The 13743-nt window shown below is 41.8% G+C and overlaps 1 protein-coding gene across 6 annotated transcripts in view; it reads right to left on the bottom strand.

Annotated features, from left to right (window-relative positions):
* Positions 1-13479, bottom strand: part of AKAP13 (A-kinase anchoring protein 13) — a 346896-nt gene extending 333417 nt beyond the window's left edge. For 4 of the 6 annotated variants that reach the window (XM_087428907.1, XM_087428903.1, XM_087428904.1 and 1 more), the window contains exon 1: positions 13283-13479. The gene's annotated coding sequence lies outside the window, so the exon portion shown is untranslated. The remainder of the gene's footprint in view (positions 1-13282) is intronic. The other 2 variants (XM_087428905.1, XM_087428906.1) reach the window with 1 other exon arrangement.
* Between the last annotated feature and the right edge of the window lie 264 nt (positions 13480-13743).

Genomic DNA, 13743 nt, shown 5'->3' with positions numbered 1-13743 from the left:
CATACTGAAAAGCCTATTTGATCTGGCCTCTGCCCACCTACACATTATCTCCTATGGTCCTCTTTTCCCAGCCCGTCCCAGCCACGCTGGCCTCCCTGTTCATACTCGCACCTCCAGCTCTTGTATGTGATGTGCCTTCTGCTTGGACCATCCAAGGACCTTCAGGGAGCTTGCTCCCCTCACTGCCTTCAGGTCTCTGCCCAAATCGCATCTCAGGAAGGCCTTGTCTGACCTCCCCAATTTCTGCTACTACCCTTCATATTCTTCCTAGAATTATCACCACCAGACAGCACCGAAATTGTTTGTTCTACTTGTTTATTTTCTGCTTCCCTCACTACAATGTCAGCTCCTTGATGACAGCAACTACTTTTTGTCACTGAATTCCCATCACCTAGAACAGTGCCTGACATACAGAAAGTACCCAAATATGTGTTGAATAAATTACCAACCAACCCTACAAGGTATGTCATATACTCATTTTACAAACGAGAAAACTGAGTTGCAGAGACAAATAACTTATCTAAAGCCACACAGCAAATAAATCTCCAAATGCATCTGAAACAGCCAATATCTACTCACTGACTCACTACATCTTGTGCCATAAAACTGAATTATACATACATGCTAGGAAACAAAAATGTAAAAGAAAGCATTTCTATATGAAAATATCAGACCACAGTGATCTTTCCTTTTCTGTTCATCACTAGAGCATTTCACATCTTTGATTGACCTTAAGTGTACTATGCATGTACTTCTTCAACAGGAAGATATCTACTTTTTTTGTATTCCCCACAGAATAAGGGCTGAGCTACAGGCAGTAGACATTTAACAGATGTTTCTTTGATTCGTTAAATGTCTTTATACCTCCAAAGACTTGAAGAATCCTATAACGAGACTTTCAGTACCACCAAGAAAGTATACTCTTCCAAGGGACTTCAGTTTCCAACCATGATGGAGTAACTGGATCCCGACTTATCCTCCCACACCCCTCCAACAACTACAAAAATGGACAAAATATATGAGACAACATCTTTTAGACACCAGACAACAGACAGTACAGGACTGTAATCCCTAACAGAAGGGAACAGATGAGATGAGCCCCACATTTGCACCAGCTTTATAAGCCTGGAGGCACATACTTGGGAGGAGGAGCCCAAGCATAGCCTGGTAGTCTTGTCAAGTTGAGAAGTCAGACACCAGTCTGGGATGGCTGAGGAATCTAAAAACTGCAGAGTACCAGAAAGGACGGAGTTGCATTAAGGATCTCCATGAATCAGCATAGAGGCCTCCTTGAGTTTGATACTGAATAGTAAGCCATGCACGCATATTGTAAAAATCTATGAGAGCACGCAAAGAATGACCCAAGAACTATGAGCTAACTGATGCCAGAGCTCACACAGGACTGGCACACATTCATATTCTGACCAGCCAGAGCAGAGAATATCAAATTCTTCAAGGAAAACTACAGAGGCTTCATGCCTTAGTAATGGGGTGAAACTAGCCTTAGAGTAAAAGCTACTCTAGACTAATCCTAACAAGTTTAAAAATAAGGGGCCAGCCCTGTGACGTAGTGGTTAAGTTCGCGGCAGCTGGGGTTCACAGGTTCGGATCCCGGGCGTGCACCGATGCACCGCTCGTCAAGCCATGCTGTGGTGGCATCTCATATAAAGTAAAGGAAGACGGGCACGGATGTTAGCCCAGGGCCAATGTTCCTCAACAAAAAGAGGAGGATTGGCAACAGATGTTAGCTCAGGGCTAATCTTCCTCAAAAATAAAATAAGCCTCAGAAGTATCAAGCAAATAACCAAACCTGCCAAAACAAAGTCTAATACTCTTTAAAGTGTGGGTCTCATATTAGGGATGATTTTGCCCCACAGGGAACATCTGGCATTGGTTGTCCCAACTGGGGGTGATACTACTGGCATCTAGTAGGTAGAGGCTAGTGATGCTGCTAAACATTCTACAATTCACAGCACAGCCCCCCACAACAGAGTACTATCTGGCCCCAAATTTCAGTAAGACTAAGGTTGAGAAACCCTGCTTTAAAAGAATACAATAATATCCAGCAATCAACAGCTTAAAATTTATGATTTCCAGAATCCAACAAGAAATTACTAGACATGCAAAGAAGGAAGAAAATGTGGCCCGTAAGGAAAGAAAAATCAGTCCATAGAAACAGAAATAATGGGAGTTCTAACAGATGAGGACTTTAACAACTATTATGAGTATTATACATATAATCAAGAATTAAAAAAAAAAAATAGGAGACAAATGGAAGAAATAAAAAAGATTCAGTAGCAAATTGAATTCAACAGGCCGACCCTGTGGCTTGGCGGTTAAGTGCGCGCACTGCGATGCTGGCAGCCCGGGTTCGGATCCCGGGTGCGCATCGAGGCACCACTTCTCCGTTCATCCTGAGGCCGAGTCCCACATACAGCAACTAGAAGGATGTGCAGCTACGACACACAACTATCCACTGGGGATTTGGGGGGAAAAAATAAAAATAAATAAAATCTTTAAAAAAAAAAAAAAAAAAAATTGAATTCAACAATGTATAAAGAATATATCATGACCAAGTGAGGATTATCACAAGAATGCAAGCCTAGTTCAATGTTCAAAAATCAATCATCATCTCAACAAATGCAGAAAGAGCCTTTGGGACCTTCAAGATCCATTATGATAAAAACTCTCAGCAAACTAGAAGTAGAAAAGAACTTCTGGGGCCAGCCCGGTGGCGTAGCAGTTGAGTGCACACGCTCTGCTTCAGTGGCCTGGGGTTTGCAGGTTCAGATCCCAGGTGTGCACCGACACACAGCTTGTCAAGCCATGCTGTTGCAGCATCCCATATAAAGTAGAGGAAGATGGGCACAGATGTTAGCCCAGGGCCCATCTTCCTCAGCAAAAAGAGGAAGATTGGCCTCAGATGTTAGTTCAGGGCTAATCTTCCTCACAAAAAACAAATAAATAAATAAAAGAAGAGAACTTCCTCAACTTGATGAAGGACATCCACAAAAACAAACCATAAATAACATCATATTAATGGTGAAACACTGAATGTTTTCTCCCTAACATCGGGAAAGGATGCCCATCTCAAAACTCCTATTCAATATCATACGGGGGGTATGCCATACTGGTACGAGCCAGTTCAATAAAACAAGAAAAAGCAATAAAGGGCATACAGACTGCAAAGGAAGATATCAAACCGCCTGTATTTGCTAATGACATTATTGTCTATGTAGAAAATCCCAAAGAATCTACACAAAGCCTTCTAGAACTAAAATTGACTTTCATAAGGTTGTAAGATACAAGGTCGGCATACAAAATTCAATCCTATTTCTATACACCAGCAATGAATAATTGGAAATTGAAATTTTAAAAGCATCATTTATAATAGCACCAGAAAACATGAAATACATATAAATCTTAGAAAATGCATGCAAGAGCCAATTGCTGAAAACTACAAAACACTAATGGAAAAATCAAAAAGGTCTAAATAAGTAATATATACCATGTTCACGGCTCAATATTATTAACATGCCAATTCTCTCCTGATTTACAGATTCAGCACAACAGCCAATCAAAAATAGCAGCATGATTTTTTATAGATATCAACAAGCTGATTCTAAAATGTACGCAGAAAGGCAAAGCAACTCGAATACTCAAAAACAACGCTGAATAAATAACACAACTAGAGAACTCACATTGATTTCAAGACTTACTATAAAGCTACAGCAATCAACAACATGGTAATGAAGAAATGAAAGACACAGATCAATGGAACAGAATATAGAATCCAGAAACAGACCCACACATATATGATCAATTGACTTTCAACAAAGGTACAAAGATAATTCAATAGGGAAAGAATAGTCTTTTCAAAGAACATTGCTGGAACAATTTCACATCCATATGCAAAAAATCTCAATTTATAATTTGCACCATCTAGAAATATTAACTCAAAGTAAATCATAAACCTAAATGTAAAATTTTAAACTATGAAACTTCTATGAGAAAATACACAGGGGAAAGTCTTTGTGCTCTTAAGCAAAGGTTAGGCAAAGATTTCTCAGATATTACACCAAAAGCACGATTCATGAAAGAAAAAACAACAACGGACATTATCAAAAGTAAGAACTGCTCTTTGAGAGACATTATTAAGACAATAAAAAGATAAGCCACAGACAAGGAGAAAATATTTGCAAACCATAATCATGTATCTGATTCTAGAATACAGGCATACCTCAGAGACACTGCAGGTTCAGTTCCAGACCACCACAATAAAGCAAATATCACAATAAAGCGAGTCACATGAATTTTTTGGTTTCCCAGTGCATATAAAAGTTATGTTTAGGGGCCAGCCCAGTGGCATACTGGTTAAGTTCATGCACTCCACTTCAGCAGCCCTGGGTTTGTGGGTTCGGATCCCAGGCATGGACCTACACACCACCATCAAGTGATGCTGTGGAGGCATCCCATATATAAAGCAGAGAAGACTGGCACAGATGTTAGCTCAGGGCCAATCTTCCTCACCAAAAAAAAGTTATGTTTACTCTATACTGTAGTTTGTTAGGTGTGCAACAGTATTATGTCTAAAAAACAATGCACATACCTTAAAAAATACTTTATTGCTAAAAATGCTAACCATCATCTGAGATGTAATCTTTTTGCTACTGGAGGGTCTTGCCTCGATGTTGATGGCTGCTGACTGACCACAGTGGTGGTCGCTGAAGGGTGGGGTTGCTGTGGCAATTTCTTAAAATAAGACAACAATGGAAGTCTGCTGCATTGACTGAACCTTCCTTTCATGAATGATTTCTCTGTAGCCTGCAACGCTGTCTGACAGCATTTTACCACAGTAGAACTTGTTTCAAAATTGTAGTGAATCCTCTCAAACCCTGCCACTGTTTTATCAACTAAGTCTATGTAATATTCTACATCCTTTGTTGTCATTTCAACAATCTTCACAGCATCTTCACCAGGAGTAGATTCCATCTCAAGAAACTACTTTCTTTGCTCATCCATAAGGGGCACCTCCTCATCCATTAAAGTTTTGTCATTAGATTGCAGCAATTCAGTCACATCTTCAGGCTCCACTTCTAATTCTAGTTCCCATGTTCTTTCCACCACATCTGCAGTCACTTCCTCCACTGAAGTCTTGAACTCCTCAAAGTCATCCACGAGGGCTGGAATCAACTTCTTCCAAACTCCTGTTAATGTTGGTATTTTGACCTTTTACCACGAATCACAAATCTTCTTAATGGCATCTAGAACAGTGAATCCTTTCCAGGAGGTTTCCAACTTACTTTGCCCAGATCCATCAGACGAATCACCATCTATGGCAGCTATGGCCTTACAAAATGTATTTCTTAAACAATAAGACTTGAAAGTCAAAATTACTCCTTGATCCATGGGCTGCAGAACGGATGCTGTGCTAGCAGGCATGAAAACAACATTAATTTCACTGTACACTTCCATCAGAGCTCTTGGGTGAGAAGGTGCATTGTCAAGGAGCAGTAAAATTTTGAAAGGAATCTTTTTTTCCTGAGCACTAGGTCTCAACAATGGGCTTAAAATATTCAGTAAGCCATGTTGTAAACAGGTGTGCTGTCATCCAGGCTTTGTTGTTGCATTTAAAGAGCACAGGCAGAGTAGATTTAGCATGCTTCTTCAAGGCCCTAGGATTTTTGCAACGGTAAATGAGCACTGGCTTCCACTTAAAGTCACCAGCTGCACTGGCCCCTAACAAGAGAGTCAGCCTGTCCTTGGAAGTTTCGAAGCCAGGCACTGACTTCCCCTCTCCAGCTATGAAAGTCCTGGATGTCATCTTCTTCCAATATAAGGCTGTTTCATCTACATTGAAAATCTGTTGTTTAGTGTAGCCATCTCCATTAATTACCTTAGCTAGATCTTCTGGATAACTTGCTGCAGCTTCTACATCAGCACTTGCTGCTTCACCTTGCACTTTTACGTTATGGAGACGGCTTCGTTCCTTAAATGTCATGAACCAACCTCTGTCAGCTTCAAACTTTTCTTCTGCAGCTTCCTGACATCTCTCAGCTTTGTAGAATTGAAGAGTTAGAGCCTTGCTCTGGATGAGGCTTTGGCTTAAGGGAATGTTGTGGCTGGTTTGATCTTCTATCCAGACCACTAAAACTTGCATCATATCAGCAATAAGGCTGTTTCGCTTTCTTATTGTTCATGTCTTCACTGGAGCAGCACTTTTAATTTTAAGAACTTTTCTTTTCATTCACAACTTGGCTGTCTGGTGCAAGAGGTCTAGTTTTCAGCCTGTCTTGGCTTTTGACATGCCTTCCTCACTAAGCTTATCATTTTTAGCTTTTGATTTAAAGTTGAAAGACATGTAACTCTTCCCTTAACTTGAACACTTAGAAGCCACTGTAGGGTTATTAATTGGCCTAATTTCAATATTATCGTGTCTCAGGGAATAGGGAGGCCCGAGGAAAGGGAGAGAGACAGGGGAACAGCTTTTTGGTGGAGTAGTCAGAATACATGCAACATTTATCGATTACGTTTGCCATCTTACACGGGTGCTGTTCGTGGTGCCCAAAAACGATTAAAGCAGTAACATCAAAGATCACTGATCACAGATAACCATAACAAATATAATCATAATGCAAAAGTTTGAAATATTATGAGGATTACCAAAATGTGACACAGCGACAGGAAGTAAGCAAATGCTGTTAGAAAAATGGCACCAACAGACTTGCTCAACGCAGAGTTGCCACAAACCTTCAATCTGTAAATAATGCAGTATCTGCAAAGCACAAGAAAATGAGGTATGCCTGTATACACAGAACTCTCAAAACTCATTAATAAGCAAACAACTCAATTTAAAGAAATGGGCAAAAGATTTGAATACATCAAAAAAAAAAAGGTAAATAATCACATGAAAAGATGCTTAACATCATTAGTCACTGGACAGATTAAAAAAAAAGGCTACATTCTGTATGACTCCACTTACATGATTCTTGAAAAGGCAAAAGAACCACGGAGACAGAAAACAGATCAGTAGTGTCCAGGGTCTGGGGGTGGAGAATGGGTTGACTATAAAGGGGCTCAGAAGAATCTGGCGGGATGAAGGAACCATTCTAAATCTTGATTGAAGTCGTGGTTATGAGAATGTATACATTTGTCAAAACTCACAGAATGCTTCTGAATTTTACTGAATGTAAATTATATATTAAAATTTTAAAAAGAATGATAAAATAGAGACTAAAAAGATAACAATGTACTGAGTGGACCTTGATTTTACCCTGGTTAAAAAATTTTTTATATCGGGCCGGCCCTGTGGCTTGGTGGTTAAGTGCGCGCGCTGCGATGCTGGTGGCCCGGGTTCGGATCCCGGGTGCGCATCGGGGCGCCACTTCTGCGTTCATCCTGAGGCCGAGTCCCGCATACAGCAACTAGAAGGATGTGCAGCTACGACATACAACTATCCACTGGGGCTTTGGGGGGAAAAAATAAAATCTTTAAAAAAAAAAAAAAAAAAAAAATTTTTATATCAACTATAAAAAGATATTTGGAGGACAAACAGGGAAAGCTGAATATGCACTGAATAATACGGTAGAACTGTTGATTTTTTGAGATGTGATCATTGCATTTGGTTATGTAGAAAAAGGATTGGCAAACTTAAAAAGGCCAGACTAAATATTTTTGGCTTTGTGGACCACATGGTCTCTTGTAACTACTCTACTCTGTCACTGTAGCACCAAAGCAGCCACAGACAATAAGTGAACGAATGAGCACTGCTGTGTCCCAATAAAACTTTATTTATAAAAAACAGGCAGTAGGCCACATCTGGCCTGTGGGCCATAGTTTGAGCACCTCTAATGTAGACAACGGTATAGAGACAGAAAGCAGAGTAGTGGTTGCCTATGGTGAGACAGGCAACAGGATGAGGGCTGAAGGGAGGAACTGCCTGGACAGTGGCACGAGGGAACTTTCTGAAATGACAGAAATGCTCTATATATTGATTGTGCTGTTAAGTTAAAGGCACAGATACATATATACGTAAAATAGGTGGATTTTAGCATATAAATAATATCCCAATAAACTTGATTTGTTTTAAAAATGTACTCTTTCCAGGTGATTGCATCAATGATGCAAAAAGCATGGCCCTTGGAGCCAAAATAATCTGGGTTCAAATTTTAGCGCCATGGTTTAATAGCTACATGACCACTATCAAACCACTTTTGGGGCTGTTTCCTCATCCTAAAATGAGTTAATACTGTCTGTCTCATAAGTTTGCTTTAAAAATTAAATAATATAGGTAAGACACAGTATTACATCTGGCACACAGGCACACTCTCCTGATTTGTGTAGACCAATTTTTTAAAAAATAATTTAAGAAAATGAGTCAGAAAAGATCAGGTAACTCCATTAGCTTCTTTAGTATTCTTCTGAAATATTCTGACATTCTTTGTTTCCTGTTTATTCTGGTTTCACCTGACTTCACGTACTGGCATCCAACATCAGTTTCTGTGATTTCACAGTAACTTGGATCTAACAGCAAGCACTGTGAACCGAAATTTCTTTAGAGTTTAGAAAAATATTCCATGACAAAGATGTTATAAAAGAAAATATAAGAAGATAAGAGCCAAAAGTAAAAAGTATCAATTTTCCCAAGCCAAGAGAACGGCAATAGAAATGGCATATTTTAATTACCTTTTATAAAGAAAAACCAATAAAGTTAGCTGGATGTTTTCCCCTTTTAGACTAGGATTTGAATTTTATCCAAAACAATACCCAACCAATAAAATTACAAAATGATAGGGACCAGGCCGGTGGCGTAGCAGTTAAGTGCTCGTGCTTCGCTTTGGTGGCCTGGGGTTCGCAGGTTCGGATCCCAGGCGTGCACCAACGCACTGCTTGTCAAGCCATGCTGTGGCGGCATCCCATATAAAACAGAGGAAGATGGGCATGGATATTAGCCCAGGGCCAATCTTCCTCAGCAAAAAGAGGAGGATTGGCATCGGATGTTAGCTCAGGGCTAATCTTCCTCACAAACAAAAAAATGACAGCATTCATATAGTGCTTTATCTCACGTGTTTCTCACAACATTAGTGTGTGGTAGATAGGATAAGATTAATATTAAATTCACTTTTATTTTATAAGTAAGGATACTAAGCCTGAGACAGACGAAGTGGTTTGTTCAAGGACACATAGCCAATAAATGGCAAAGTCTGGATGTGAAGTCAGATATGTGGCTCCAGACCACGTGCTTTTAGTAGAGATCACCACCAGAGAATCATCTTGGGTTCTGGGAAACTCTTTACATAACTCCTTGGTGCTTTTCCCTAACGTGACATCTTTAGTTGTCTAAAAGACAAATTATTTACAGAGTGACATACTTACTAAATTCCTAACTATTCAAGAATAACTGGCCATTTTGGGTGGTAGAGACTATGGCCAAATATGGGCTTATGATCAGAAGTGAAAATTCAAAAGGACTAATTTCCAATGGAAGAGCCTGCAGAGTGACAGAAACGACAAATCCCTCACACCTTTTCATTCTCCCCATCCCAATACCCACATCACACAAACACATGGATATCTACCTTCCCCAGGCTCTGAACACAGCTCTGAAGAGGTAAAAAAGGAAAGCACACCATTGCCCCACATACATATTCAGCATCTCACTACTAGGTCTGCTGGTCCATCCTCCCAGCAAGGAATGACAAAAATGGGTTATCTATTCATGTACTTATTATGTCCCAATCAACCCACAGGTGGACTACAAGACCATAAATGTGAGGACATATGAATGAAACAAACTTTCTTCCACTAACAGCTTCCTCCTCTCTCCTTGTTTACAATGGTAAACAGTTTGACAGTGAGTGATTCAGAGCCCTCCTTCCAAATGGATGCCCGTCCCCATCAGTAAAAACCACGTCTATTCAAGTGCACTTAAATTTTAACTTTAAAAGAGGGGATTATCAAAAGTCCAAGTTTGTTCATCTAGCTTTATCACGGATGTTTTTTTCCTCGATCTAAGCCTGATCAAATATAACTTTTAAAGGTTTACTATAATGTTTCCTGGTGAAAATCCTTATTTTATAAGAAAACTAATAGAAATCCTTATTTTATAAGAAAATCTTTATAAGATAGAAAATGCTTATTTTACAAGAAAACTAAAGGAAAGATGAGATTCAATATACAGAAATGTCCATTACAGGTTAATATATCTAGAATGTATCTATTCCATTTGGTATTGTGAATATTCTAAACTGAACTGGTATAACTGATTTAAATACTGCTTCCTTCCGTAAATGGTGGCACCTTCAAAAGTGTTATCTTGAAGAGGAAATGAGTGATTTGCTCAAGTCTCTGAATTGTACTAACACTGTAGCAACCCCAGTTCAGCTCTATCTCAAGCAAGTATGAGAAATGTAGTCATAATCCATATCTATTATGTTTCAAGACTAAAGTAAAATAAGGAAGAAAAGCTAACTATATAATCCAGATACCGTATTACAAGTGTGGAAAACAATCCATCTCTCACCATTTCCTCAACACTATAAATGCAGAGTTCTACCCAACCAAGCCACTCTGCAAGGCCCTCCCAAAGACTAACAGGTGACTGAGAGGATAAAACCACTGTTTCTATTAACATTCAGTGCAACTAGCACCTTAAAAAAATTTTTTGCATTGATTAAGACTCAATTCTCAGAGGGATTCCTTCTTTCTGAAAGAAACAGCTAAACCACTACACTTAGAAGCACCAGACTTTTAAAAATGCTTTTCTAAGTCATATAAAAAGTGTTATCAAATTATCAGTATAGCTACCAGGTAATAGGCCCTACTTAATGTTAGGCCCACTATTAAGTACCTCCATAGTTTCACTTATTCCTAAGAATACTGCAAAGTATATTACTACACCTTACAGAGTAGGAAACCGAAGCTCTGAGAGGATAAGGGACCTGCTCAAGGCTACACAACTAGTCAATGTGGGGATCTGAACTCAAATTTACCTCGCTCCAAAGAATGCACATGCTTCTAAACTGTGCTACCTCCTCACTTCACAACAGAGGAATAGGCAGAGATGTGAGTGGGTTTATTCAGAAGTCTTAATCATTTCACCAAAAAACGGAGAAAATTTCTGAATCAGAACCAGTTTTCAAAATCCACAGTGCACTATTTAAACCTCACTTCTTTTCAACAATTAACAGGGTAAGAGAAAGGTTAGGAATCCTTTTCGAAATAAACTAAATTTCATCACATTTCAGCAGCTGAAGTGTTATTTTGGACAAGTCCCCAGGGTTAGTGGTTCTATGTGCACTACCACTAGCACTTCACCCAACTCAAACACATACTGGACACCTGCACTGTGTTAAGACCCCTTCCTGGCAAAGAGGGTACAAAGCTAAATAAGAAATAAGGCCCATCACGGCGCTCAAGGAGTTAGACTAGAAGAGAAGTCCCTTTATACTACATATACAGTTACCATTAGTCAAGCAAATAAATGAACTGTGAGAAATCCTAAAACAAAAGTATGTATAACATGCTATCACAGCTTAGAGAAAGAAAGCAACTGGCCTAGCTGTCACATTATGTTGTAAATAATACTTGTTTATATTATGTCCCTCCCTGACAACCCCTTCCAACCTGTCAAGCTCCCTCCCCACAATCCACCCACACAGGCACACACAACCACACAACCAGGAAGGAAAGCCCTGAGAGCAAGCACTGTGACTCCTAAAAGTCATCTTGTTGCTGTAGTTCAAAAGTACAATGCTTATGCCATAAGGACATTCTTCTTGAGCTTCATCAGGTGAAGAAAGCTGGTTTTTCAAAGCAAAATGCAGCCAACCAAACCAGAAAAACCCAGGAAAGCTTCTCTACATTACTCACTTAGCATGAGAAATCAATCAAAGCAAATTGACACACAGTATTTCTCAAATTCTTCTTTTTAATTTAGCAGATGGCAAAGGAATATAACAACTGATATTAACACATTCTGGTCATTTCGTTCCACTACAAATTTGACAGACATTTAAGCTACTTCCATCTGGGAGATTTAAACAGAATTATTCTCACATCATAAGCCAAATGAAGCAAATTCAGTAGAATCAATGCACCCAAAACTTGATAAGCCTTGTACTTAATGCAGTCTGCAAACCCCCAAGAGACCACGAAGGAATACAAGAACGGTAACAGTGATTTATCTCAGCTCATCATAACTCCTTTACAAACTTGCAAAAAATGATCTTTCAAAAACGGTAGCATTTGTCCTGATCCGGAAAATCCAACGGTTTAGAAAAACAGTATAAGCTGCTGCTTCTGAAAATAAAAGGGGGGGGGGGTATAAGAAAAAAAGGCACACATTTTTTTCCTTTACTTCTATACGCCTGAGGCAATAAACTCCCAAAATAACTTCACCGAAGAGTGTAAAAGCTGAGAATGAACACCAAAATATTGCTCAATCCAACTTTCATTGTGAATTCCTGAGTGCACAGAAAGATCTAGAAACTTAATGTGATGGAGTCATTTTTCTGTAAAAACTGTATCCAAAAACACACAAAAACCTGTCTATTCTTTCTTCAGATGAAAAAAATTTTTTGAGGGTTTTCCCCATATTCTTTTAAAACTCTTCACATACTGGTTGACTTTGCAAAAAAAAAAAAAGTGTCAGTAAGCCGTATTTACAAAAAGAATGTTTTGTTTGGTCTCCACGTACGGCTGCACTTGAACTCAGTAGAGTTGAGCCCACTGCACGGCCCCGGAGCGGGTCCCCTCCGGCTGCACGTCTCCGACCCGCGCGGGTCCCCGGCCGCGCCCCCGAAGGCGGGCGCCCGGCGTGTTTACGGTCCCCGCCGGCCCCGGGGAGCCGCTCCCTCGCGTGCGCAACACTTGTTCGCGGACTCCGTCGGACGGGAGGGGCCCACGGAGGAGCCGACCAGGGAAGCCTGGGGCCGGGGGTTCAGGCCTCGCGTGGCCCGGGGGCGCCTGAAGGGGCACTCACGCCGTACAAGGCGGCCGCGCCCCCCACCCCGGCGTGGCGGCGGCCTCCAAGTTGGGCTGCGGGAGCCGGGAGGCGCGCGGGGCCCGGGAGCAGACAATGCGTGCGAGTGGCCGCGGAGGGAGGAGGGGGCCGCAGAGCCGGCGGGCGCCCCGCGGCCGCCCATTCATCCCGGACCCCGCCCCCCTCCGGGCCCCCGCCCCGAGGAGCGGCCTCAGGGGGAAGGGCCCGTCCTCTCCGCCCGCGACCCCTCCTCAAACCACAAAACTTCCCCCAACTCCGCCAACTAAGTTGCGCTCTCACCGTGCGGCGCCCGGGGCTCCCCCGCGGGCTGAGCTGGAACAGCTCCGCACCTTCGCCGCAGAGAAAGACAATAGGCGGCCGCTACCCCGGCGGCGGCGGCGGCGGCTCGTAGCTGCGGCTGCAGAAGCGAAGAGCGGGCACGGCGGTCTCGGCGAAGCCCAGGCGCTCCACCGCGGCTGCTCCGGCTCCGCGCTGGCCCTGCACACAGCCCCAGCCCGCCAGCGCATGCGCCGCAAGCAGCTCGGGGCTGGGCGGGGCACCTGGGGAGGGCGGTAACGCCTACGAGCCCTCCCATGAGTAAGCGCGGAGCCAAGGACCGCGAGCTGGGATTGCACAGTAGAGCTGCCCATCAAGCTCCGTGAGACCAATGGGAAGGCAGCTGGGCGGAGCGTTCATGTTGCTAAGGAAGGTTGAGGTTGACCGCCGCCGCTGCTGCGCGGCGGCAAAGTGATCAAAGTGGG

Source organism: Ceratotherium simum, chromosome 3 (assembly GCF_057802395.1).
Source record: "Ceratotherium simum simum isolate JZ-2026a chromosome 3, ASM5780239v1, whole genome shotgun sequence".
Lineage (NCBI taxonomy): Eukaryota > Metazoa > Chordata > Mammalia > Perissodactyla > Rhinocerotidae > Ceratotherium > Ceratotherium simum.
The sequence above is the reverse complement of the archived record's forward strand: the minus strand, read 5'-3'. Positions and strand labels throughout refer to the sequence as shown.